The sequence below is a fragment of the Mobula birostris genome, chromosome 8 (assembly GCF_030028105.1).
Source record: "Mobula birostris isolate sMobBir1 chromosome 8, sMobBir1.hap1, whole genome shotgun sequence".
NCBI classification, from domain to species: Eukaryota; Metazoa; Chordata; class Chondrichthyes; order Myliobatiformes; family Myliobatidae; genus Mobula; species Mobula birostris.
In genome coordinates this window covers 10,580,094-10,607,854 of record NC_092377.1, presented here as the reverse complement: position 1 = coordinate 10,607,854, position 27,761 = coordinate 10,580,094, and the positions used below count along the sequence as shown (strand labels likewise).

At 44.6% G+C, this 27,761-nt stretch overlaps 1 protein-coding gene across 4 annotated transcripts in view; it reads right to left on the bottom strand.

The window, feature by feature from the left end:
• Nucleotides 1-27,761, bottom strand: part of hivep2a (HIVEP zinc finger 2a) — a 258,561-nt gene that overhangs the window by 200,866 nt on the left and 29,934 nt on the right. Inside the window, exon 1 of one of the 4 annotated variants that reach the window (XM_072264781.1) lies at nt 23,887-24,118. The exons of the other annotated variants lie outside the window; for them this stretch is intronic. The gene's annotated coding sequence lies outside the window, so the exon portion shown is untranslated. Of the gene's footprint in view, nt 1-23,886; nt 24,119-27,761 lie in introns of those variants that run through there. 4 annotated transcript variants of the gene reach the window in all.

Genomic DNA, 27,761 nt, shown 5'->3' with positions numbered 1-27,761 from the left:
GATTGAGAGCTTAGTGACATGCTGTCACAACAACGAACAATGTCAACAAAACAATGGAGTTGGTTATTGATTTCAGGAGCAGGGTTGGGGGGTAGGGCGATGCATATGCTCCTGTCTACATCAACGGTGCTGAGGTCAAAAGGGTTGAGAGCTTCAAGTAGCTCGGAGTGAACATCAAATACAGCCTGCCCTGATCCAACCACATCGACATCATAACCAAGAAAGCTGAGCAACAGCTCTGCTTCGTCCGGGTGCCAAAGAAATTTGGCATGTCCCCATCGAACCTCACCAATTTTATAGACGTTTCATAGAAAACATCCTATCCGGATGAATCACGGGTTCGTATAGCAACTGCTCTGCCCGAGACTGCAAGAAGCTGCAAAGCTGTGGACATACAGCCCCCAGCACATAAGGAAGCCAGCCTCTCCTCTATGGACTCTGCCTACACTTCTCACTGCCTCAGTAAAGCCGCCACATTAATCAAAGTCCCCACACATTACCTCTTCTTTCTCCCTCCCATTCGGCAGAAGACACAAAAGTCTGAAAGCACCTACCACCAAGTTGTATGTTGCTGCTCCAAGGCTATTGAAATGGACCTTTTGTATGAGATGGACTCTCGACCTCAAAATCTACCTTGCCCTAGCCCTGCCCTTCCTCCTTATTCTCTGCACTGCACTTTCTCTATAACTGTAACTCTTTACTCTGCACTCTGTATTGCTTTTCCCTTGTACGACCTCGATGTACAAGCAGAGCAGACTTGATGGGCCCAATGGCCTCTCTCTGCCCGTCTATCTCACAGATAAACTAAAAAGATGAAATGGTCTGTGTGGATGGCATGCTAACGGTTTTCACCATCCAAGCGGCAATAATTGACTAATTTGATTGAATGACATTAGCTAGTTTTACTGTTAACCAACAAACTAAAAATCTATTCAACCCCATCTCCATCCCTGAACAGAACTGACAGTAAAGCCCAAGGAACACCAAGTATCTCGTTCTCTGCCCCATCAACCAGTCCTTCACCGGACATGTTAGTGAGCCAGCAAATACTCTCAGTAGCCACTTTATCAGGTATTGTACCTCCTCTACACTTTGCTGCATATCACTGTTGTAACAAATGGTTATGAGAGTTACTGCCGGCCTTGAAACAGTCTGGCCATTCTCCTCTGACCTCTCACAGTAGCAAGGCATTTTCACCTGCAGGAATGCCACTCACTGGATGATTTCTTTCCCCACACCATTCTCTGTAAACTCTAGAAACTGTTGAGTATGACAATCCAAGGAGATCAGCAGATTCTGAGATACTCAAACCACCCTTCTGGCACCAGCTATCACTCCATGATCAAAATCACTTGGATCACATTTCTTCCCCATTCTGATATCTGAACAGCAACTGAACCTCTTGGACAAGTCTGAGTTGCTGCCACAAGATAGGCCAATTAACAATTCAGGAACAGCTCCTTCCCCTTTGCCAACCGATTCCTAAAAGGACTTTGAAAATATATACTGTTTCTGGTTTTTGCATGATTTTCAATCTATTTAATATACATGTACCGTAATTTATTTATTTCTTCTATGTCATATATTGCATTGAACTGCTGCTAAGTTAACAAATTTCACGACGCATCCTGGTAATAATAAACCTGATTCTGATATTTACATTAACAAAGTGTACAAGTGTACTTAATAAAGTGGCCACTGAGTGTACATTCCTAGCGAGGACATCTCATCCCCATTGCATCTTGTTTCACCGTGTCACTGGCCCCTGTGCCAGCAAGAAGTAAACACAAGCTTCCAGCTGTTGGTTTTCTGTCAACAGCCTTAAAATTAGATCAGATAATTCCCTCATCAATGGTAAAATGTGCTGTTTGTGGTGTCATTCGGTCTGACATGGCTGTTAAGCAGGGGAAGAGAAATTATTAAATCTCAACCCATTCAATGCAGCTAATTCCACCGACTATCGACTTGACACAAAGAAAATAATTGAGTTTATAGTGTCATAGAGTCATAAGGCACTACAGTTCAGAAACAGGCTCCTCAGTCCGCCTAGTGCATGCCAACTATTATTCTGCTTAGGCCTGGACTAAAGCTCTCCAAACCCCTCCCATCCATGTACCTATACAAGTTTCTCGTAAACATTGAAATCAAACCCCCGTCCACCACTTGCACTGGCAGCTCGTTCCACATTCACTCCACCCTCTGAGTGAAGAAGTTACCCTTCTGGTTCCCCTTCGATATTTGACCTCTCACCCTTAACCCATGACCTCTAATTCTAGTCCCACCCAACCCCAATGGGAAAAAACCTACTTGCATTCACCCTATCTAATCTCCTCGTAATTTTGTATACAGCTATCAAATCTCCCCTCATTCTCCTACGCCCCAGGGAATGAAGTCCTAGTCTATTCGGCCTTTCCTTGTAACTCAGGTCCTCTAGTCCCAGCAACATGCTTGCAATTTTTTTTTCTGCAGTCTTTTGGCAGGTGACCAGAACTGGATGCACAATACTCCAGATTCAGTCTCATCAACGCATCATGAATCTTCAACAGAACATCCCAATTCCTGTTCTCAGTACTTTGATTTATGAAAGTCAACATTCCCAAAGCTCTCTCCACGATCGTATCTGCTTTCAAGGAATTATCAATCTGTATTCCCAGATCCCTCTGTTCTAGCACACTCCCCATTCATTGTGCAAGTCCTAACCTGGTTGGTCCTCCTAATGGGCAACACCTCAAAGCCAGTCTGCATTAAACTCCAGCAGCCATTTTTTGGCACATTTTCCAGCTGGTCCAGATCCCATCACAAATTTTGTTAGCCTTTTTCACTGTCAGCTATGATGCAATCTTGGTGTTAACGCTAACCTATTCCCTCTGGTGCAGGGGCCAGTGACACCGTGAAACCAGACGCAAGGGAATGAGACATCCACGCTAGGAATGTATACTCAGTGGCCAATTTATTAGGTAAACATGTACAGTACACTCGCTTGTTAATGCAAGTATCAAACCTCTCTCTCCCCTCTGTCTCTTTCTCCCCATCTCTCTCTCTCTATACACCCCTCATAATTTTGTACATCTCTATCAAATTGCCCATCATTCTCCTACACTCTAGGGAATAAAATCCTAACCTATTCAACCTTTCCCTGTAACTCAGACCCTCAAAGACCCAGCAACATGCTTGTGAATTTTCTCCGCTGATCTCTGGGAGCCAACATCAGAATTTGGCCTCCTGTTACTGTGTCACATGACGTGAAATTTGTCTCTTTGCAGCAGCAGTACAGCGCAAAGGCATAAAATTACTGCAAATTTACAAAGTAAATAAATAGTGCAAAGGCAGGATTAGTGAGGTCGTGTTCAATGACCATTCAGAAATCTGACGGCGGAGAGAAAGAAGCTGTTCCTGAATCTTTTAGTGACAGTCTTTGGGCTCCCGTACCTCCCCCTTGATGGAATTACGAGAAAAGGGCGTGTCCTAAGTGGTGAGGATCCTTGACTACTTCAGTAGGAACGTTGCATTTTGTTTTCTAAAGACTTTAAACACACCCTCTGGTTACCTGGTGGTCACTTGCCCTGATAGAACTCAGAAGAGAGCAACTGTCTCAGGAGTCTGGTGTCAGGCATGCAAACAATGTGGTCTCCCCCAACAGAACCGACTGGAACAACTTAGTTGATCAGGGATTTGCTCATCTCGCCTTTGCACTTGGATGATTTTGCAGAGATACAGTGGCTACATTTTTAGCTACCTCCTGTGCCTAACAAAGTGGCCACAGAGTATTATCTTCATGATCTTCTGCTGCTGTAGTAGCCCATCCACTTCCAGGTTTGACGTGTTGAGCATTCAGATATGCTCATCTGTACACCATTGTTGTAATGGGTGGTTATTTGAGTTACTGTCGCCTTTCTGTCAGCTTGAACCAGTCTGGCCATTTCCCTCAGAGCTCTGTCATTAACAAGACTTTTTCACCTACAGAACTGCAGCTGTGGGTGCTTTCTCTTTTGTTTTTCACACCATTCTCTGTAAACTCTGAGACTGTCGTCCGAAAAACCCAAAAGATCTGAAGTTTTTGACATATTCAAGTCACCCTATCTAGCACCAACAACCATTCCATGGTCAAATTCACTTAGATCACATTTCTTATCCGTTCTGATGTCTGGTCTGTATAACAACTGAACCTCTTGACCATGTCTGCATGCTTTTATGCATTGAGTTGCTGCCATATGATTGGCTGATTAGATATTTGCGGTATACAGGCATACCTAATAAAGTGACCATCGAGTCTAAGCCTCTCTCCAGTGCTGAGAGGTGCCCACTGTAAGTAGTCCCAGTGTTCTGGAGTCAGAGTTATACAGCACAGAAAAAGCCCCTCAGCCCAACTTGTCCATACTGACCTCGTTGCCTTACTGAGATAGTCTCATATGCCTGTGTTGGCCATTTACTTCAAAGCTCAAAGTAAATGTATTATCAAAGTACATATATGTCACCATATACAACCCTGAGATTCATTCTTGTAGGCATACCGAATGAATCCAATAACCATAATAGAAACAATGAAAGACTGTATCAACAAGGTGGCCAAACTACCAATCTGGAAAAGACAGCAAACTGTGCAAATAAAAAAAATAGTAGCAATAAATGAATAAATAAGCAATAATTAATCGAGAACATGAGATGAAGTGCCCTTGAAAATGAGTCCATCAGTTGTGAGAACAGTTTACTGATGAGACAAGTGAAGTTGAGTGAAACTGTCCCTATTGGTTCAAGAGCCAAATGGCTGAGGGGTAATAACTGTTCCCAAACTTGGTGATTTGAGTCCCAAGAATCCTGTACCTTCTTCACATTTCAGTGATAAAAAAACCCAATTCTGATTTTGACCTCTTTTAAAAGTTGTCATTATACCCACCTCAAACACTTCCTCTGGAACTTGTTCCACATACCCACCCCCCTGTGTGTGAAGATGTTGCCCCTCAGGACCAAAGAACATAGAACATTAAAACTTTGCTGTTAAGCCCTGATCTCCCTATGCATGGTTTGGCTTTCAAACTGTCATTCTCTCCCATGAGTAACAATGCAACTTTAAGGGAGCTATTCAGATGTGATAAGATATAGATAATAGAACAAAAATTCCAAGATATTGGAGGGTGAGCAGCACATTCCATTCTATTCTATATGACCATAACCCACCAAATTATAGATCAAGCCATTTCTATCACCCTTCATGTGTCTCAGAACTCCTGGAGCACAAAGGTGCCTTTCCCAGAATGATTTTCATTGATACAGCTCAGCCTTTAACACTATACTACTGAACAAGCTGACTATCAAGCTCCACAATCTAGGTCTTGGCACATCAACCTGTAATTGGATCTTGGACTTCCTCCCTAATCGTACCCAGCCAGTGAAACTAGGCAAGTGCACATCAGCTCCCCCCTACATTCAAACACCAGAGCCCCACAGGAGCATGTACTGAGCCACTTCTCTAGTCTCTCTTCACTCGTGACTGCACTCCTGCTCATGCTACAAAACCCAAACACAAAATCTGCAGACAACACCACTGTGATAATCACAAACAATAATGAATCTGCATATAGAGAGAAAGTACTGAAACTGTCCAGTTGGTGCAGGAACCACAACCCATCATTCAACATCAAGAAGATAAAAGAAATAATAATAATTGGCTTCAGGAAGGCAAAAGGTCCCGAGCAATTCCCACTATTCAAAAATGGTGAGATATTGGAGAAAGTGGAAGAAATTCAAATCTCTTACTAGCTCTTCTTTCAGTTAGTCCTGACGAAGGGTCTCGGCCCGAAACGTCGACTGTACCTCTTCCTAGAGATGCTGCCTGGCCTGCTGAGTTCACCAGCAACTTGATGTGTGTTTATTGAAGGGAGTCTCCAGTTTCAAGTTTTTGGGGATGAACCTCACCGAGGAGCTCTCTTCGGTCCATCAACACAATTTCAATAGTAGGGAAGAGCTAAGGAGAGCTAATCTGCCTCAAAAATTGCTGGCCAATGTGCAACAGAGAGCATACTGGCATATAGGATGACAGTGTGGTACTTTAGCTACAACAAGACAGATAACAAAGCATTTCAACGGGTGGCTCAGCACATCATCATTGGAGCTCAACGACCAGACCTGGAGACGAGATGCCTATGGCATGCTTGTTACGTTATTAACACATCCCGGACAATGTCTGTTCAATCTCCTGCCATCCGGTAGAAGATAGAGAAACATCTTAGCCAAAACAGTAAGACTGAAAACAACTTCTTCCCATGCTGTTGTGTGGCTGAATAATGCTACACCCTGCTTGCCAATTGTCTTTGAGTCTTATGGACTGGTGAAGTCACTTGTTGCACGTTTTTTTTCCCCAATTAAGCCGTACTGCATGCATTGTAAATATCTGTTTTGCGTGGGCTGGAGTAGCATCACAATCTCGTTGTCTTGAGCAATGATAATAAAGTTCTGTTCTATTCACAGAACATAGAAACATTACCGCACAGTACAGGCCCTTCGGCCCACAATATTGTACCGAACTTTTAACCTACTTTAACATCAATCCAACCCATTCCTCCTACATAACCCTCCATTTTCCATCATCCATGTACCTACCTACGTCTCTGAAACACCCCTAATGTACGCAGACTCTAAATCATTGCAGATTATTCCATTTAATCCCTTTTATAGAAAGAAATGTGAACCAAAACGAGTTAGAACATTACCTAGAACTGGTATTGGCCCTCGGTCTGTTACTTTTCAACACAGAACAACATCATGCCTGTATTGTCTGTAATCTTCTATGTTTTCTGTTAGCATTACAGCACACTATAGGCCCTTGGGTGCATGATGCTGTACCAATCCTTCCACTTACTGTAAGATCAATCTAAACCTGCCTTCCTACATAGCCCTCCATCTTTCTATCATCCATGTGGCTATCTAATGTATCTGCCCCTACCGTCACTCCTGGCAGTACATTCCCCACTCCTACCACACTCTCTGTAAAACAAAAAACATCTCTGACACAAGGGGAGAAAAAAAACCAGAGGACATGGGTTAAGGGTGAGGGGGGGAAAGTTTAAAGGGAACATTAGGGGGGGCTTCTTCACACAGACAGTGGTGGGAGTATGGAATGAGCTGCCAGACGAGGTGGTAAATGCGGGTTCTTTATTAACACTTAAGAATAAATTGGACAGATACATGGATGGGAGGTGTATGGAGGGATATAGTCCGTGTGCAGGTCAGTGGGACTAGGCAGAAAATGGTTCGGCACAGCCAAGGAAGGCCAAAAGGCCTGTTTCTGTGCTGTAGTTTTTCAATGGTTTCTATCCCTCCTGTACTTTCTCCCAATCATCACCTGAACATTGTGGCCTCTCCGTCCTGGGAAAAAGTCTGCATGCTATATGACTGTCTATGATCCTGTAAGGTGCACGCAGACACACACACACACACACACACACACAAACACACACACAGAGATATAAATGCACATGCAATCACATCCATGCATATACAAGGAACTATCTTGAATTGGAGAAATTCAGATGAGAACTTTCTTGCAGGAAACAGTAGTTTTTTTGCAACAATTGCAAATCAGAGGTTGTTATCAATGTGGTTTTGGGAGGGAGCAACTCCTGATTTTGAGATGCAGGAGAGCAGATAACAGTTACACCCTTGTACGAGATGAAAGGAGATGGTCCTGCACTCTTCAGCGTTACTCACAGGTTTATTTATCCAGTGTGCTTATCATGAAGGTGTCAGGGAATGAGGGTAAAAGAGGGGATAATTTCAAAGGAGATGCGAAGGGCTCTTCCCCACCCCCAAAGAGAGTAGTGGGTGCCCCAAATGTGCTCCTGGTGCTGGTAGAGGCAGACACTCCAGGGACTTTTCCTGACGAAGGGTCTCGGCCCGAAACGTCGACTGTACCTCTTCCTAGAGATGCTGCCTAGCCTGCTGCGTTCACCAGCATTTTTTTGTGTCTGTTTCAGGGACTTTTAAGAGACACTAAGATAAACACATGAACGCAAAGAAAATGGAAGGATATTGACGTTGTGTAGACAGAAGAGGTTAGTTTAGTTGTCCATTTGATTACAAATTTAATTGGTTTGGCACCATATTATGTGCCGAAGCGCCTGTCCCCGTGCTATCTGTTCTATGAGATTAATTTTCTTTCGAGCATTCACAGTAGATACAAGGAAGTACTATTATAAATCAATGAAAAACTACACACAAGGACTGACAAACAACTCGTGCAAAAAAAGACAAACTGCACAGAAGTAAATTTCTTGAAAGGAAACTACAGTCTGCAGATTGCAGCGATAGCAGTTCAGAAGATGCATATCTGGTAGCTTTGCGAGCTGCCCTCAAAACGTTGCCGTGTATCGCCAATGTTAACTTTGCCCTCAGTTCAATCTGTTTCAACCTGTTGAATTTATGACCTCAAACTGATGCCCCCACTTCTCCCTGTCGCATTTGCCAAAGCCAGTAGAATACCAATAACCACAGGTCCCACCCATCTTTCAGAGAGTGAAAAATATCCTCGGCAGACACACCCCAAGGTGTGACAGATAAAAATAAGCTGTGTTGTTAACAAGCTTCTGAGGGGAAGCAAGACAGCCAACTTGTTGTGGTGTAAGAGTTTTGCTCACCCTGGGTGAGGGTGAGACCACAGCCGCACCTTCCTTTAACCGTTCTATCCCTCGTCACAGAGCACAGAACAAATCCAGTGCCGGTTCAGTTACACAGCACCTAATCTCGGTCCTGCTCTTCGTGATTCTTATAAATGACTTAGTCATGGAAGTGGAAGGGTGGGCTAGTAAGATGGTAGATGACATGAAGGTTGGCGGTGTCTTGGATGTTGTGGAAGGCTGCAACAGGATATTGACAGGATGCAGAGCTGGGCAGATGGAGTTCAACCCAGAAAGGTGTGAAGTGATTCACTTTGGAAAGTCGAGCTTGAAGGCAGAATACAGGTATAATGTCAGGAATGTTACCATTGTGGAGGAACAGAGGGATCTTGATATCCATGTCCAATGATTCCTCAACGTTGTGAACAAGTTGATAGGGTGGTTAAGAAGGCCTACTGTGTGTTGGCCTTCATTCGTCAAGGGGTTGAATTCAACAGCCGCGAAGTAATATTGCAGCTCTGTAAAACCCTGGTTAGACCACACTTGGGGTAGTGTGTTCAGTTTTGGTTACCTCCTTCTAGGAAGGATGCGGGAGTTTAGAGAGGGGGCAGAGGCGATTTCCCAGGATGCTGCCTGGATTAGGGTACATGTCTGATGAGGATAGGTAAAGTGAGGTAGGACTTTTCTCCTTGGAGCAAAGGAGTCTTGATAGATGTGTACAAGATGATAAGGGGCACAGTTCGAGTGGATAGCCAGGCACAGATTCCCAGGACAGAAACAGCTAATAAGAGGGGGCAACACACATAAAAGTTGCTGGTGGACGCAGCAGGCCAGGCAGCATCTATAGGAAGAGGTACAGTCGACGTTTCAGGCTGAGACCCTTCATCAGGACTAAATGAAAGAAGAGCTAGTAAGAGATTTGAAAGGGGGAGGGGGGGAGGGGGGCCATAATTTTAAAGTGATTGGAGGAAAGTATAGGGGAATTGACAGATGCAAGTTTTTTTTTAAATATAGAGTGTGGTGAGTGTGTGGAACACCCTGCCAGGGATGGTGGAAGAGGTAGATACTTCAGGGGCATTTGAGAAACTCTTAGATAGGCAAATAAATATAGAAAAATGGAGGGTTATGTAGGAGGAAAGGGTTAGATTGATCTTATGGTATTGAGGATCTAGATTGATGATACTAGAACGTGTTCTATGTTCTGTGGTTTAGAATAAGTTAAAATGAGACACAACATAACGAACATTAGGGCCTGTACTGTGCTGTAATTATTTATGTTCTATATCACATTTAAGTAGCACTCTTAAAGTTGCAAAGATATTCATGAGAGAGAGTGACTGTTTGAAAGCTCAAAACATACAAGGGGAGATCAGAGCGGGTGTACCAAAGCTTGCATAAGAGTGCTAGGTTCATAGGAATTGTTGCAGGGAGAAAGGTGAAATCAGAGTGCCTTCTAGTTGGTGGAGAAGACTTGATGGGCTGAATGGCTGAATTCTCATCCTTATGGTCATCTGCTGATGAGACAGGGCAAGTTGAAGGAGGGGTATGCACAAACCATTCACAGGTAGTTGTGTTTCTACCCCACTGTTTTAAGAACATTGAACGGTTTGATGTTGCCGTGTTCACCGAGCTTAGCAATTAGCTTGCAGACGTTTCATCACCTATTCCAGGTGATATCCTCAGTGCGCAGTTGTTGGTGTTTGTCTCTGGAAATGCTCACATTTAGATAGGCTCCCCCATTCTCTTGCCTCAGTCCTGATTGGCTACCCCTTCTGTTAACCTTCATTGGCTACCCCTTCTGCTAACCTTTGAATTTTATTGGCTCACTTTTTTTTGGCTCTTAGGGGTTCATCGAGCTACCAATATTCACCACCATCCCCAACCATTGAACATTCTCCTAGTACAAGAAGATAAGCTATGGATCTCACAATTGACCTCGTTATGACCTTGCACTTTATTGTCTACCTGCACTGCACTTTACTCTGCAGTGTAGTAATATTTTACTTGTTCTCTTTCAATGCACTGTATAATGATCTGATCAGTATGAACAGAATGCAAGACAAGCTTTTCACTGTATCTCGGTATATGTAACAGTAATAAACCGATTCTGATTCCTTGCAATCTATTGAATACTTCCTTTGTGCATGTTTAGTTCCAGCCTAGAGAAGTTTGTCTGACCTCCTATCCCGAAAGGAATTGGTAATATTTAATTGTATCATTTTCACTGCTTCTAATTTGTATTCTTTTATTCTGAAGACATTTATTTAACTGATTTTGGGCTCTCTCTGTTGGGATTTGAACTAACATCTCTAAATTATTGATTCTAATGCCTTGGATTACCAGCAAAGATTTTAAAGATTAAAGATTAGCTTTATTTATCACATGTACATCGCAATATCGAAACATGCAGTGAAATGCGTTTTTGTGTCAATGACCGGTACATTACACAGATGTGCTGGGGGCAGCCTACGACTGTTGCACACAAGAGCCCACAGCTCACTGAACCTACCCTAACCGTAAGATTTTGGAACGTGGGAGGAAACCCAAGTGGTCACGGGGAGAACATACAAACTCCTTACAGGTGGCTTGGGAGTTCCTTCAAAAGTTGGGTGGCCTGGGTGCGGAATATGGGAGAAGGGGTAAGAGAGAATGTCCGAGGTAGATGGGGTCTTTGGTTACAATGGCTGCTTTATTTCCGTCTCTATTTCCTGAGGAGACTGAGGTCCTTTAACATCTGTCGGATGATGCTGAGGATGTTCTACGAGTCTGTGGTGGCCAGTGCGATCATGTTTGCTGTTGTGTGCTGGGGCAGCAGGCTGAGGGTAGCAGACACCAACAGAATCAACAAACTCATTCGTAAGGCCAGTGATGTTGTGGGGATGGAACTGGACTCTCTGACGGTGGTGTCTAAAAAGAGGATGCTGTTTAAGTTGTATGCCATCTTGGACAATGTCTCCCATCCACTACATAATGTACCGGTTGGGCACAGGAGTACATTCAGCCAGAGACTCATTCCACCGAGATGCAACACTGAGTGTCATAGGAAGTCATTCCTGCCTGTGGCCATCAAACTTCACAACTCCTCCCTTGGAGGGTCAGACACCCTGAGCCAATAGGCTGGTCCTGGACTTATTTCCTAGCATAATTTACATATTACTATTTAATTATTTATGGTGCAACGGTAACGAAAACCAATTTCCCTCGGGATCAATAAAGTATGACTACAACTATGATTATGACTATTTACTGAGCCACAGTAGTGCAGCTTGGGGCATCGTAGTTCAGAGTTCAATTCCGGTGTCCTCTGTATGGAGTCTGTACATCCTTCCCGTGGAATGCATGGGTTTTCTCTGGGAGCTCCAGCTTCCTCCCACAGTCCAAAGATGTAGGGGTACGTTAACTGGTCATTGTAAATTGCCCCGTGATTAGGCTAGGGTAAAATCGGGGTTGTCGGGGGTTGCTGGGTGGTGCAAATCGAAGGGCCGGAAGGGGCTGTTCCGACCTGTATCTCTAAATAAATCTACAGAGTCCATGGAGGGGAGGTCATCTGAATCATACGGAATGCGTCAAATCAAATCAAATCAGCGTGAACTGCACTGGAGCCGCTCACAAACGTCACAGAACATAGAACATACAGCACAAGAACAGGCCCTTCAGCCTACAGTGTTGTGCTGAACCAGCTAAAGAGTAAATTTAAAAAAAACAAAAACTAAACTCTCCTAACTACACCATCTCCATATCCCTCCGTCTTCCTTACATCCATGTTCCTATCCAAACATCTTTGAAAAGCCTCTAATATGTTTGCCTCTACCACCATACCAGGCTGCACATTCCAGGCATCCACGAATCTCCGAGTAAAAAAAACCTACTCCTCACATGCCCTTTGAATCTACCCTCTCACCTTCAATGCATGCCCTCTGGTATTAGACATTTCTACCTGGGAAACAGATATTCCCTGTCTACTCTATCCATGCCTTTCATAATATTATAAACCTCTATCAGATGTCCTCTGTCTCCGCTGCTCTGGAGAAAACAACCCAAGTTTGCCCAACTTCTCGTGATAGCACATGCCCTCCAATCCAGGCACCATGCTGATAAACCTCTTCTGCACCCTCTCCAAAGCCTCAACATCGGAATGTCCAGAACTCTATACAACACTCCTGTTGCCATCTTCAGGCGCTATCTAGCATTCCCACAGCTTACTGACTTAACCTGCCCATCTTTGAAATGTGGGAGGGCAGGAACAGGCCCTTCGACCCATACGATTGTGCTGAATTAAATAAATTAGTAATCCAATCCCTTCTGCTTGCACAATGCCCATATTCTCCCAACTCCAGAAAATCACGTTCCTACCCAAGAGCTTCTTGAAAGCCTCTATCATACCTGCCTCCACCATCACCCCTGGCAGCACATTACCAGGTACCCACCACTCCCTGTGTAAAGAAACTTGCCTCACTCATCTCCTTTGAAATTACTGCACTTTCAACCCTGGGAAACAGGTACTCTCTGCCCACTCGATCTGTGCCTCTCATAACCTTGTAAACCTCTATCAGATCTCCCCTCAGCTCCACCGCTCCACGGAAAGCAACTCAAGTTTGTCCAGGCTCTCATTGTAGCACATGACCTCTCATCCGGGTAAACGTCTTCTGCACCCTCTCCAAAGCCTCGACAGCAAGCTGATAATGGAACTGATTCTGGATTTATTTAGTTAGCTCACTGTACCTTGGTACATGTGATAGTAACCATAAACTAATTCCAATTTCAACTTTTCACCTCTGATCTTAAGCCTTGCTTTTTAGCACCCCACCCTTGGGAAGAAGACGATGTGCTTTGATCTGTCTTTGCACCTCACGATCCATGTACCTCTAGCAGGTTACTCCACCCTCTAATATCCAAAGTTCCAGTGACTAAAGTCAAAATCTACACATCATTGTTACGTGCCGTGTTGTATGACGTGGTGATCGCGATCTTTCCATGACCTTGACCGTTGTTGGCAAATTCTTCTACAGAAGAGGTTTGCCATTGTCTGCTTCTGGGCAGTGGCTTTGCAAGATGGGTGACCCCAGCCATTATCAGTACTCTTCAGAGATTGTCTGCCTGGCGTCAGAGGTTGCATAACCAGGACTTCTGATGTGCACCAGCTACTCATACGACCATCCACCACCTGCTCCCGTGACTTTATGTGACCCTGATCGAGAGGGGGAGTGTGGAAGAAGCTAAGCAGGTGCTACACCTTGCCCAAGGGTGACCTGCAGGCTAGTGGAAGGAAGGAACACCTTACACCTCCTTTGATAGAGACGCATCTCCACCCCACCACCTGCACCTTGTAACTTAGGCCTCCAAATTCAGACAACATCCTGGTAACTCCATTAAACACAGAACATCACATCACAATACAGACACTTTGGCCCATGATGTTATGCCAATATTTTAACATACTCCAAAATCAATCTAACCCTTCCCTCCCATATAGCCCTCCATTTTCCTTTCATCCTTGTGACTACCTAAGAGTCTTCTAAATGTCCCTATGCATCTGCCTCGACCACCAACACTCGCAATGCATTCCAGTCACCCACCACTCCCTGTGTAAAAAAAAAACTTACCTCTGACATCCCCCCCTATGCTTCCTTCCAATCACCTTAAAATTAGGCTCTCTCCTATTAGCCATTCCTGCCCTGGGAAAAAATTTGCTGACTGGTCACTCTATCAATGCCTCTTTTCATGTTATACACCCCCAACACCCCTTTCATCTTCCTACCTTCCAAAGAGAAAAGCCTTAGCTTGTTCAATCTTTCCAAAAGAAGTGTTCTAATCCAGTCAGAGTTCTGGTGAATCTCCTCTACATCCTCTCTAAAGCTTCCACATCTTTCCTACAATGAGTTGACCAGAGCTGAACAACCAATATTCTAAATATGGTCTAACCAGGGTTTTACAGAGCTGTAACATTACTTACGATTGACCTTGGAGGAGGTTAAAAGGTAGGCACAACATCATGGGCTGATAGGTTTGTACTGTAGTGTACTGTTTTATGTGTATAAGAGCATAATATGATGCTGAGGCTTTATAAGGCAGTGGTCAGACTGCACTTGGAGTATTGAGGGCAGTTTTGGGCACCTTACCCAAGAAAAGATGTGTTGGCATTGCGGAGGTCCAGAGCAGATTCACGAGAATGATTTCTGGAATCAAAGTGTTAATGTATGAGGAGCCTTTGATGGTTCTGTGTCCGTACTCACTGGAGTTTAGAGGAATGAGGAGGGATTTCACTGAAACTTAATCAAACATTGATAGAATATAGTGGGTGAGTCAAGGACCAAAGGGCACAGAGTTAGAACAGAGAGATATCCATTTAGAACGGAGGAGGAACAACTTCTTCAGCCAGAGTGTAGCGAGAATCTGTGGAACTCATTGCCTCAGACTGCTGTGGAGGCCAAGTCATTTTGTATATTTAAAGCAGAGGTTGATAGGTTCTTGATTAGTCAGGGTGTCAAAAGTTACAGGGAGAAGGAAGGAGAATTGAGAGGGAAAACAAATCAGCCATGATAGAATGGTGGAGCAAACTTGATGGGCCAAATGGCCCAATTCTGCTCCTATGTCTCATGGTCTGATGCTTTATGCTTAAAAGAATTACCAGCTCCTAGGCTCAATCCCCTGAATAATGAAAGCCAACACACCAGAGCCTTCTTAATCACCCTAACAACTTGTGCAGCAATTTTGAGGGATCTGTGGACTTTTCTGCACTCTTCCTAGTTTAAATACATCTCCCCATACCAGCTGTGCCACACTGAATGTGACTTCAACTGTCTCCTGCCCCCCCCCCCCCTTCACGCTCACCAAAGCTGGGCCAGGCCTAACTCCTTGTAGTTACAACTTTCCATGTGAGGGCAGAGGAGGCGAGTCGGACAGGGGTCAGATTACAGTTTGTCTATTTTTGGGCAGGGTTTGCAATTGTTCACACTGACACCTTGTGCCAGTCAGCTGGAGGCGAGACAGGTTGGCATTTCTTCAATTAACCTCCACCACGGGAAGGCTCAGGGCACACATATACTCAGTGGCCACTTTATTAGGCACACCAGTACAGCAGCTCGTTAATGCAAATACCTAATCAGCCAGTCAGACGGGGTCAGGGAGTTCAGCAGTTGTTCAGACCAGACATCAGAATGGGGAAGACATGTGACCTAAGTGAGTTGACCTTGGAATGAATGTTGGTGCCAGACAGGGTGGTTTGATACCTCAGAAACTGCAGGTCACACGCAACTGTCTCTGGAGTTTACGGATAATGGTGTGAAAAACAGCAGTGGGCAGCTTGTTAATGAGAGAGATCGGAAGAGAATGGCCAGACTGGTTCAAGCTGACGGGAAGGCGACAGCACCTCAGATAACCAGGCGTTACAACGGTGGTGCGCAGGAGAGCATCTCTGAATGCACAATATGTCGAACGTTGAAGTGGATAGACTACAGCAGCAGAAGATCATGAGCATACAGTCAATAATCACTTTATCAGGTACAGGTGGTAGCTAACAAAATGGCCACTAAGTGCACACCATCCTGAGAAAGGGGCAGGGCGGTGATAAAATGGTGCATAACCTTTTCCCAACCCGAAAATAAGCAAAGTTTCAAGGGCTTATAAAAGAGCCATAACATGGAACACAGGAAAAGCTTGACAAATGGAAATACACACTCACTCACTCACGCACAAACACACACTTACTCTGCAGTAACTATTTTTGCTTTAAAGCCTGCCCGTTTGCTCGTGGTTGCATGTCATAGTAATAGATCACCGAACATCAAACAGTACTGCACAGTACAGTTCATCAGCCCGTGATGGTTTGCCGACCTTTTCACTTACTCTAAGATTGTAATGATTAGCACACCGCTCTATAGTAACAGGTGACCCCAGTTCAAATCCCACCGCTGCCCTGTAAGGAGTTAATAAGTTCTCCCCATGAATTGCATAGGTTTCTTCCAAGTGCCCCGGTTTCCTCCCACAGTCCAAAGGCGTACCAGTTGGTAGATTAGGCGGTCATTGTAAACTGTCTCGTGATTAGGCTACGATTAAATTGGAGGTTACTAGGTGGCACGCCTCGACGGGCCGGAAGGGCCGATTCCGTACTGTTCATCAATCAATCAACCCATAAATAAATAGATAAATACCCTTCCGTGCTATAGAAAAATAGATGGTTATATCATCCACGTGCCTAAGACCTTCTTCAATGTCCCTAATGTATCTGCCTCTACCATCACTCTTGGCAGTGCATTCCACTCATCCACAACTGTGTAAAAATCTTACCTCAGATTTTCTCTATACTTTCCTACAAACAGCCTAAAATTCTGCCCCCTTGAAGTTGAGTTAATATTTCAAACAGGTACTATTCTGCACTTTGCAGTATTGGGATTCATCTCTTGGCCTGTCGGAAAGCAGTGATCTCTGCCCTCTGAGACGTAGATTCCTCATAGCAACATTGAAGGAACTAGACAGACCACCTCTTCAAAATCCTCACTAAAGGATGAGCTAACTAACGTCAAAACTCACCTCAGGCCAATATAGAACATTAGACCATTAGATATTGGAGCTGAATTAAACCATTCAGCTCATTGTGCCTGCTCCACCAATCCATCACGACTGATTATTATCCCTCTCAACCCCATTCTCCTGTCTTCTCCCAGTAACCTTTAATGCCCTTCCTAATCAACCTTCACTTTAAACATACCCAATACCAAAAGCTGCAGAAGGTCGCAAATCTAGTCAGCTCCATCTTGGGCACAAGCCTACAAAGTAGCCAGGACATCTTTAGGGAGTGGTGTCTCAGAAAGGCAGTGTCCATTATTAAAGACCTCCAGCACCCAGGGCATGCCCTTTTCTCACTGTTACCATCAGGTAGGAGATACAGAAGCCTGAAGGCACACACTCAACGATCCAGGAACGGCTTCTTCCCCTCTGCCATCCAATTCTCAAATGGATATTAAAGCTTTTGACACAACCTCACTTGTTTTTTGAAACATGCAGTATTTCTGTTTTTGCACTTTTTTTAATCTATTCAATATACATAATTGATTTACTTGTTTATTTATTACGTTATTTTTCCCTCTCTGCTAGAGTGGGAAGCACAGAATCAAATATCGCCGTGATGATTGTACATTCTAGTATCAATTGTTTGGCAACAGTAAAGTATAAAGTATAGATTATGTATTGCATTGAACTGCTGCTGCTAAGTTAACAAATTTCATATCACATGCCGCTGATAATAAACCTGATTCTGATTCTGACTAGGCCTCCTGTCTGTGCCAATGAATTCCACAGATTCACCACCCACAGGTTGAAGTTCCTCCATATCTCTGTTTTAAAGGGACGTCCTTCTATTCTGAGGCTGTACCCTCTGGTCCCCAGACTCTTCCACTATAGGGAACATCCGCTCTACCTTGGCCTTTCAATATGTTTCAATGATATCTCCCCTCATTCTTCTAAACTCCAGCGAGTACAGGCCCAGAGCTAACAAACACTCCTCATACATTAACCCTTTCATTCTCATGAAACTCACCTGGACCTTGTCCAACGCCAGCACACCTTTTCTTAAATAAGGGGCACAAAACTGCTCATAATACTCCAAATGTGGCCTGACCAATGCCTTATAAACTTATTGAACCTTTCCCTATAACTAAGATCCTCAGGGATAAGCAGTCAGTTATTTATTCAGTACATGTTAAGAGTAAGTATTTCTAGTATGTCCTTTTTTTTTTGCAACTTGCAGGGAAAGGATGGGTTAAAAATTAAAAGCCAGTGGCTGCACTGTAGATATTTAACAGGGAAAATAAGCTGGGCCACATACATCAAATGGTGTAATTGTGTTCTGCAATAACAGTGCTCTAGCCAAGCAGGGTCTGGAATCTACCAACAGAACGCAGGCAATCCCACCTTCAGTAAACTCCAGAAATGGTCCTGAACTCCACAGACAGCCAACACTATTTAGTATTAAACTTTACTTCACCCTCATATTAGGACAGTACTGTCCCTTCGACAGCCTTCCTCCAGGAGTCTGGACAGAGACCGTCAACAGGGTATTCATCTGTAAGGCAGTGTGTGTGTGTGTGTGTGTGTGTGTGTGTGTGTGTGTGTGTGTGTGTGTGTGTGTGTTTGTGTTCACAGCATGCACACACAGAACTACATCACCAAAGAGGCATTTTGTTTGCATTACGTAGGATGGGACCAGACAGGATTGGTCTGAGAGTCCAAGTCTGACGCTTGTAGTAGCTGTTTGGTCGGTCAACACGGAGAGCGAGACGCAGGCTGTACTGAAGTTGTAAGCTTGGAGGCGATCCTGTCCCACCTCCAGCACTGCTTCCCCTGGACTCTCTCAGGGATAGATGCACACCCCCCACCCCCCAGCCTCAGCCTGGTACCACCTAGTCCTGCCTCCTTATACAGGCCATTCAGCCCATCGCCTGCATTCAAAAAGGGCCTTTAACCTTATCTAACTTTTAATTGGTTTACGATTTCCACATGCACCTAGATACAGTGAAAAACTTTGTTTCGTGCCATCCATAGAAATCAATTCATTACAACGGTGCATTGAGGTAGTACGACTATAAGACATAGCAGCAGAATGTGGCTGTTCCACCCATCAAGTCTGCTCCGCAGTACAATCACGGTTAATTTATCTTAGACCATAAGACATCGGAACAGAATGAGGCCAGTTGGCCCATTGAGTACGTTACACCCGTCACTCATGGCTGACGTAATTTTTCTCTCAATCCCATTCTTCTGTTTTCTCCCCCATAACCTTTGACACCCTGATGAATTAAAATCCTATCAGCCTCTGATTTAAATACACCCAATGGCCTGGTATCCCACAGGCATCTGTGGCAATCAGTTCTACAGATTTATCATCCTGTAGCTCAGGAAATTCCTCCTCATCTCTGTTCAGAAGAACCATACTTGTATTCTGAGTCTGTTCCCTCTGGTCATGGACTTTCCCACTATTGTAAACATCCTCTCCATATTCATCCTATCTACACTTTTAATAATCAATAAATTTCCATGAAACACCCCCCTCATTCTTCAAAGCTCCAGCAAATTACATGCCTAGAGCCATCAAACACTGTTTGTACGTTAACCCTTTCATTCTCAGGAGCAATCTCATGAACCTCCAGGCAAGAAAAAAACGTAAGAACGCAAGACACAGGAGCAGAATTAGACTATTTGGCCCATCAAGTCAGCTCTGCCATTCCATCAAGACTGATGCATTTCTCTCTCAATCCCATTCTTCTGCCTTCTCCCCATAACCCTTCACTCCCTGGCTAATCAAGAGCCTATCAAACTACGCCTTAAATATAACGTAGAACATAGAATAGTACAGCACAATACAGGCCCTTCAGCCCACATTGTTGTGCCGACCCTCAAACCCTGCCTCCCATATAACCCCCCACCTTAAATTCCTCCATATACAAGTCTAGTAGTCTCCTAAATTTCACTGGTGTATCTGCCTCCACCACTGACTCAGGCGGTGTATTTCATGCACCAACCACTCTCTGAGTAATAAACCTTCCTCTAATATCCCCCTTGAACTTCCCACCCCTTACCTTAAAGCCATATCCCCTTGTATTGAGCAGTGGTGCCCTGGGGCTATCTCTATCTATTCCTCTTAATATCTTGTATACCTCTATCATGTCTCCTCTCATATACCTAATGATTTGGCCTCCACAACTGCCTGGGGCAATGAATTCCACAGATTTACCACCCTGTGGCTAAAGAAATTCCTCATCTCTGCTTAAAATAGACAACTTTCTATTCTGATGTTGTGTCCCCTCTGATCCAAGACTCCCCCTATTTTAGGAAACATCATCTCCACATCCACTGTATCTAGACCTTTCAACAGCTTGGTGCAGAGGAAATTTACCCTCTCTAAAACTTCCACATCCTTCCTATAATGAGGTGACCAGGGCCGATTGAAATTCTCCAATCTGGCCTAACCAGAATTTTATAAAGCTTCAACCTAATTTGATGTGTAAATGATTGAAAGGAACTGGGTAATATTGTATAGATTCAGATCTAACATGTAGAGTTAGCAGAGAGAGAGATTGCAGTCTGAACCATTTATCCTTGAGTTAAAACCCCACCATGGTTTGAGTCATAGAGTTATAGAACACTACGGCACAGAAACAGATCCTTCAGCCTATTTAGTCCATGCTGACCTATTATTCCACCTAGTCCCATTGACCTGCACCTGGACCATAGCCCTCCAAAACCCTCTTTCCATGTATCTTTCCAAATATCTCTTAAATTTTGAAATCGAATCCACAACCAACACTTCCGCTAGCAGCTCATTCCTTGTGCTCTTAAATATTTCATTTTTCACCCTTAACCCATGACTTCTAGTTCTAGTCTCACCCAACCTCAATAGAAAAAGCCTGCTTGCTTCTACCCCATCTATACAACTGTATTGTATACCATTCACCCTATGTCCCTAATAATTCTGTATAAATTTTACCCCTGCATGATTCATTCCCACTCTCACTCAGAGTTGCAATCAATGGATTCTGCACTCAAACCAAAGTTAATCCCTGCACCATTGCTAGCCTTCTGCACCAAGTTCCAGCCTTCCTCCTCCAACTCTCTTAAGGAGGCTTCCTGTAAGGGTTTCCAAATTTTTTTATGCCATGGGGCCCTACCATTAATCAAGGAGTCCATGGACCCCAGGTTTGGAACCCCTGCACTGCTCGGGGTCAAATTTCATCCTTGTGGAGCAATTCATTGACAATATTGATCTAGCACCCAACACATCCACACACATGCCGATACATAGACAACTATATATGCAACTGCGTTCACATTTTGAAAGATATACATAAATACACCTGAATTTCTACATCACCTTCCTTATCTCAAGACGTTACAAAGTACTTTTGAAGAATAACAGGCTTCGATTGATCAATATCAGATTTATTTTCACTGATATTTGTGTGAAATTTATTGCTTTGTGGCAGTAGTTCAGTGCAAGACTATAAATAATAAAATATATATGTATGAAAAGAAGTGGAAAAGGGGAGCAAATAACTGAGGTAGTGTTCGGGGGTTCGCTGTCAGTTTAGAAATCTGATCTGATGATTAAATAAAAAAGAAAGCAGCACAGGATGGATACAGGACCTTCGGCCCAACTAATCCGTGCTAACCGTGTTGTCCACCCAAATTAAATACTTCATTATTATATGATCCACTCAATCTGTTATTTTGATGATGAGAGGAGGAATAGATCCAATGGACAGCCAGAGACCTTTCTTCTCCCCCCCCACCCCGTGGAAATGCCTAATACCTGGTAACACCATTTTCAGGTGATTGGAGGAGAGTATGGTGGGGTGGCAAAGTTAGTTTCTTTTTAAATATACAGAGAGGTGGGTGCTTGGAACACTCTGCCAGGGCTGGTGGTAGGGACATTTAAGGAACTCTTAGATAGACAATGGATGACGGAAAAAATAGAGGGCTATTGCATAAATTGCAGAATCTGGCGGGGGGGGTGGGTGGAATTAGTTGATGGGATTGATCAATCGCCTCAGTTCCATCATGAGCACCATCCTCCCCACCATTGAGGACATCTTTAAAAGGTTGAGCCTCATTAAAAACTCTGACCACCCATACATGTTCTCTTCTCATTACTATAATTGCAGAGGAGGTACGGGAACCTGAAAAAAATATACAAACAGCTTCTTCCCCTCCGCCTTCACATTTCCGGACGGACAGTGAACCCATGTGCACTACCTGACTTTTTGGCGCTACTTATTTATATTTTATATACAGTACTGTATTTCCTATTGGATATTATAGTATATTTGAAATGAAAGAGAAGATTGGTCGCTGGCCACTGGGCTGGGTGAACAATCCGACAAACAATTATAGAATATTTAACGTATTGCGGGGTACTGCTGCCTCAAAACAACAAATTCCACGACATATGTCAGTGATAACAGACCTGATTCTGAACGGGATTAGAGCAATGCACACAAACTTTTGGAGGAACTCAGCAAGTCAGGCAGCATCCATGGAAATAGTTGACATTTCAGGCAGATACCCAGGACTGGAAAGGAAGGGACAGAAAGCGGAATAGGACGGTGGATGGGTGGGGGGTGGGGGGTGGGCGGTGGAATACTGTTTGGCATGTGATCATATCACCTTATTCTGGATATCTATGGATGTTCCCAGGCCTGATAAGTTCCTCTATTATGTTGTGTGTGTTGCTCCAGATTTCCAGCATCTGCAGAATCTCTCATGTCTTCATAAGTGAGGTTAGTGCAGGATGAAGTCGGTGCCGACCCGGCGAGCTGAAGGTTCTGTGGTTGACCCTCTGTTGTGTACACATGGGTATCTGAAACAGCCCCCTGTCGTTTCTTACCCAGACTCAAGCGACCTGTGGAGAACTGACCGCGGCATGAGTCAGCGCCTTCTAAACCCATCTGAGGGTTGGGGAAAGGGCAATTGGAGGAGAGAGGGGGATGCAGGGCAAAGGCTGAGACAGTCCCTTGCATGGGCGGGCAGGAACAGATGTCGCGTTATACCTCAGGGGGGACAGGAGTGGGGGAAGAGATTCACCCTCTTTAGTGCCAGCAATTTACGGAGGTGGTGGGTAATGATCTGATTATATTTTTTTTAAAAATCCAACACAGAAATGCTCTATCTCTGATGTCAAGTAAACTCTCTACAATCCTCATTTCCATCAACACCTCCCCCCACCCCCCACACAACCACAGCTTCAGAAGCTATCACAGACTAGAAGCGGCGAACCCAACACATGATTAGATCCTGCATACACCAGACCTGGGAGCAAAGGAGCCAAGTTTCCATCGGACACTGGCGGAGAGAGAGAGAGAGAAAATATTTAAGGGCCAGGCTTCAGCCGTGAACTTGCTAGTGTGCCTGCCCGTCGCTGTCTCTAATTATAGGTCTCTGCAGTAGTTTCTTAGTAACCTCTGACCAACTGCACTCCACCAATGCGTTTCTTCCTCCCCCCACCCTCTTTTTTTAAAGTACTAGCCTCCAAGAGCAGTAAGAATGTTGGTGGTAAGGTGGAAAGTCAGCCGCTGCAGGGTTGACATTTTCTTTTGAACCGTGCAATTTATTTTAAACTCCGGAGGGGAGGCTTTCCTGAAAGCGCCGGCTGAAAAAGGCCGAAAATTAAAATGATTTAGCCACCTTGGAAATTAAAAAAAAGGGCAGGGTTCTCTCTATCACGATTCAATAATAAGATGGATCGGGTCCAAGAGACGAACGGAAAAAATGCAAGTTGTTGTCCCACCTGACAGTCAGTCCTCCACACATAGTGTAAACTGGTAGCCTCTCCCTAGGGTCAGGCAAGCACCCTTAAATCCTGGCTCTCTCTCGGACGTCTCTGTGTACGCACATGCTCCGTCATCTCAGAGCCATTGCGACATTAAATTGTATTCCCCCTCGCTCTCTTGTCACTTCTCCACGGCAGATGATTAGGCTTCTGACATCACCGGGTTTGGATTCCGCCACCTGCCCAGGCCATTGGCTGCGGCGGCTGTCAGTCAGGGAGCGGGGGGGCGGGCTGGCTGCGGAGTGCGGAGATGGAAGTGTCTCTGGGCTCAGCCGGCCGCCTCGCAGGCAGCGGTGCGAGTCTGTGTGTGTGTTTCCCCCTTTTGCGAAGCAGGAAGAGGGGCGGCCGTCAGAGCCTTTCCTGTTGTTGAATCAGCCCAGGGACGTCGCGGCTTCTCATTCTCCCACCCACCAAAAGGTCGACAGAAGGCAGCAGCAAAGTAAAGCCGCCTCTCGACGGCGGGGGCCCGGTCCGGAGAGAAGGCGGCCACTGAAACCGAGGAGAGGGAGGAGGTGAAGACAGGGCGACGGAGAGTGGAGCCAGAAGAGAGAGAATGACGGGGGGGGGGGGGAGAAGAGAGATAGAATCCATGGGAACAGTATCTATGAGTAGCTGGTGCACATCACAAGTCCTGGTTATGTGACCACTGACCCCATGAAGAATATTGATAGTGCCTGGGGTCATCCATCTTGTAAAGACACTGCCCAGAAGAAGGCAATGGCAAACCACTTCTGTAGAAAAATTTGCTGAGCAATTATGGTCGTGGGAAGATCATCATCACCTACGTCATATGACAGGGCACATAGTCATAGTCATACTTTATTGATCCGGGGGAAATTGGTTTCTGTTACACCATAAATAGTTAAATAGTAATATGTAAATTATGCCAGTAAATGGTGAAATAAGTCCAGGACCAGCCTATCGGCTCAGGGTGTCTGACCCTCCAAGGGAGGAGTTGTAAAGTTTGATGGCCACAGGCAGGAATGACTTCCTATGACGCTCTGTGTTGCATCTCGGAGGAATGAGTCTCTGGCTGAATGTACTCCTGTGCCCAACCAGTACATTATGTAGTGGATGGGAGACATTGACCAAGATGGCATGCAACTTGGACAGCATCCTCTTTTCAGACACCACCGTGAGAGAGTCCAGTTCCATCCCCACAACATCACTGGCCTTACGAATGAGTTTGTTGGTGTACATCACCAACGAATGTAGGAGGGAAGGGTTAGATTGATCTCAGAGTAGATTATAAGGTCAGCACAACATCACGGGCTGAAGGGCCTGTAATGTGCAAAAGTGTAGATCTAAATCCAAATCTGGGATTGGGGATACAGTTGCCATAAAATAACATCGTTTTAAAAACTGGGATGTAAAAAGTGAAATACCCTGTTGGTCAGTGCACACATTCTTCCCTGGGAATAGACATAGAGGCAGAGAGAATGTTTCCTATAGTCAGGGAGTCTAGGACCAGAGGGCACAGCCTCAGAATAGAAGGACATCCATTTAGAACAGAGATGAGGAGGAAATTCTTCAGCCAGAGGGCGGTGAATCTGCGGAATTCATTGCCACGGACAGCTGTGGAGGCCAAGTCATCGGAATATTTAAAGCAGGGGTTGATAGGCTCTTCACTAGTAAGGGCATCAAGGGTTATGGGGAGAAGGGTGTTGAGAGGGATATTAAATCAGCTATGATCAAAAGGAGAAGCAGACAAGATGGGCTAATTCTGCTACCATGTCTTATGCTCTAATACTCAGTACACACATGAAAAAAAAGTGGTGGCGACAATCACCACCCAATTAGTGGCAGTGAAATAGTTAAATTACTTGTAGAGGCCCAGACCATTGATCCACAGACTGGAGTTGTAATCCCATCACGCAGCTGGGAGTTTAAACTCAAACAGTGACACAAATGTGGAATGAGAGGCTCCTCTCAATCATACTGGCTGTGAAATGCAGAGAGTGCTGCGAAATCCATCTGTTTCGCCGACTTCCTTCGAGGGAGGAAAGGCTTGGGTGTGAGATTACAACCTGACTCAGGCCTGATCTCTGCTCTGGAGGCATTTACAGAATATCATACCAGGGTGCTGACCCTGACTTGGTATCCATACCGAGAAAATGCTTCCATCTCCACTGAATTCCACAGATCATGGAGTCAGAGCACTGGTACACAAAAAAAAACAGGCCCTTCAGCCCATCTAATCCATGCTGAGCTGTTATTCCACATAGTCCCATTGACTTGTACCTGGGCCATACCCCTCCCATCCATGTACTAAATTTCTCCTAATATTGAAATCAAACTTGTATCCACCACTTCTGCTGGCAGCTCATTTCATAATTGCACCATCCTCTGAGTGAATAAGTTTCCCCACCCCCCACCCATGTTCCCCTTAAATATTTCATATAAATATGATGGCTTTGTGGCAAAGTTTGCGGATGATACGAAGATGGAGGGGTAGGTAGTGCTGAGGAAGCAATGCAATTGCAGCAGCACTTAGACAGAATGGAAGAATGAGCAAAGAAGTGACGGATGGAACACAATGTTGGGAAATGTACGATCATGCATTTTGGTAAAAGGAACAATAGTGCAGATTACTATCTAAATGGGGAGAAAATTCAAACATCAGAGGTGCAGAAGGATTTAGGAGGCCTCATGCCAGACTTCCAGAAGGTTAATTCACATGTTGAGCTTGTGGTAAAGAAGGCAAATGCAATGTTGGCATTTACTTCAAAGGGAATAGAATATAAAAACAAGGAGATAATGCTAAGGCTTTATAAGACACTGGTCAGGCCCCACTTGGAGTATTGTCAACAGTTTTGGGCCCCATATCTCTGTAAGGATATGTTGTCATTGGAGAGAGTCCAGAGGAGGTTCATGAGGATGATTCCAGGAATGAAAGTGTTAACATATGAGGAGCATTTGGCAGCTTTGGGCCTGTACTCACTGGAATTTAGAAGAATGCGGTGGTGGGGGGGGGGGTGGAAATCACATTGAAACCTACCGAATGTTGATAGGACTAGACAGGGTGAATGTGCAGACAATGTTTCCTCTGGTGGGGGTATCCAGAACTGGAGGGCACACCTTCAAAATTGAGGGGTGACCTTTTAGAACAGAGGTAAGGAGGAATTTCTTTAGCCAGAAAGCGGTGAATCTGTGGAATGCTCTGCCACAGACTGCGGTGGAGTCCAAGTCTGTGCATTTATTTAAAGTGGAAGTTGACAGTTTCCTGATTGGTCAGGGCATCAAAGGATATGGCGAGAAGGCAGGTGTATGGCGTTGAGTGGGATCCGGGATCAGCCATGATGGAATGGCAGAGCAGACTCGATGGGCTGAATAGCCTAATTCTGCTCCTATGTCTTATGGTCTTATCTCTCACCCTTAACCTATGACTTCCAGTTCTAATCTCAACCAACCTCAGTGGGGAAAAAAAACCTGCTTACATTAACCTTATCTATAACCCAGATAATTTTGTAAACCTCTAACAAATCTGCCCTCATTCTCCTACGCTCCAGTGAATGAAGTCCAAACCTAATCAACCTTTCCCTATAACTTAGGTGCTCAATTCCCGACAAAGTCCTTGTCAATTTCTCTGAACTCTCTCAACTCTTGTTGATATCTTTATATCACCTGTGGCACTGGTGAATATTTGAATCTGTTATATAGAGTCATACAGCACAGAAACAGGCCCTTCGGCCCATCGGGATCATGCTGGACAAATGCCTTTCCAAGCAGGTCCCATATGCCTGTGAAAGTGTTCCAATCCATATAATTACAAGTTTGCAGATCACACTGCCACGGAGGACAGTACCTCTGAGTACAGGAAGAAGTTTAGTGAC